General features: G+C 50.0%; 1 long non-coding RNA gene across 1 annotated transcript in view; it reads right to left on the minus strand.

Annotated features, from left to right (window-relative positions):
• Positions 1-548: 548 nt before the first annotated feature.
• Positions 549-1,418, minus strand: part of LOC102257067 — a 7,138-nt gene continuing 6,268 nt past the window's right edge. The window contains exon 3 of the long non-coding RNA XR_313426.2: positions 549-799. This is a non-coding gene — a long non-coding RNA (uncharacterized LOC102257067). The remainder of the gene's footprint in view (positions 800-1,418) is intronic.

The following is a 1,418-nucleotide window of genomic DNA, read 5'->3' on the forward strand; positions in this document are numbered from 1 at the left end:
ACAGGTCGCCCACCGTGGTCCCCGCCACCCCCTGGTGGTCAGCACACGTCATAGCGAGCAATCCACCTCCCCTTCTCCAGGTGGAACTCCAGAGGGGACACTTTGCATATTAACCTTTTATATACGGTATAGAGAGGCCACCAATATGTAATGTGCACTGGCTGCGAGTTGCACAGTGTTGTCAGCACTGTGGCTGTGGAGGGGAACAAAACAGGAAACCAAAAACCTGCCCTCAAGGAACATGCCTCTGGGGAAAGAGCAATCCAGGCAGATGGAGCAGCAAGTGCGAAGGCCCTCGCACAAAGCCTGGCAGCCTAGAGGACAGCCAGGGGTCCACGAGCCCTGGGAGAAGGGGCCAGTTGTATGGTAGCTCAGTGCGGTGGGCAAGGGACCAGATCATAGAGCAGCCGTGGGCAAACTACGGGCTGTTTGAAATGAATAAAACTAAAAAAAAAAAGACCGTACCCTTTTATGTAATGATGTTTACTTTGAATTTATATTAGTTCACACAGACACTCCATCCATGCTTTTGTTCCGGCCCTCCGGTCCAGTTTAAGAACCCATTGTGGCCCTCGAGTCAAAAAGTTTGCCCACCCCTGTCATAGAGCCTTGAATGCCCCAGGAAAGACTTGGGCTTTCATTCTTAATGATAGAAGCATCCAATCATTGGGCCTGGCCGGTGTGGTTCAGTGGTTGGGCATCGTCCCATGCACCAAGAGGTAACTCGATCCCCAGCAGGCAGCGTGCAGGAGGCAGTCGATGGATGTTTTTCATGGAGGTTTCTCTCTCGTGGATGTTTCTTTTTAAAAAAAAAATAATTTTATTGATTTCAGAAAGGGAGAGGGAGAGAGAGATAGAAACATCAATGATGAGAGAGAACCACTGATCAGCTGCCTCCTGCACGCCCCACACTGGGGATCGAGCCCGAAACCCAGGCATGTGCCCTGACCGGGAAGCGAACCGGATAGAAACATCAATGATGAGGAAGCTCAACCACTGAGCCACGCCTGCGGCCTCTTTTTATTTAAGGTATTTTTATTGATTTCAGAAAGGGAGAGGGAGAGAGAGATAGAAACATCAATGATGAGAGAGAACCACTGATCAGCTGCCTCCTGCACGCCCCACACTGGGGATCGAGCCCACAACCCAGGCATATGCCCCCACCAGGAATTGAACCGTGATCTCTTGGTTCACAGGTGGAAGCTCAACCACTGAGCCACACCAGCAGGCATGGATGTTTCTCTCTCTCTCTCCCTCTCCCTTCCTCTCTAACAAAATCAATAAAAACAGTTTAAAAAATAATTCAATCATTCGAGTGTCCGCTCCTTTTCCCATTCATACGTTTATGTGAAATGTGTTTACTGGACCTGCTCATTGCTGGGTGGTGCTGAGGACACAGTGCCCATGGCAGACTCACT

The sequence above is a fragment of the Myotis brandtii genome, unplaced genomic scaffold, assembly GCF_000412655.1.
Source record: "Myotis brandtii unplaced genomic scaffold, ASM41265v1 scaffold1774, whole genome shotgun sequence".
NCBI lineage: Eukaryota > Metazoa > Chordata > Mammalia > Chiroptera > Vespertilionidae > Myotis > Myotis brandtii.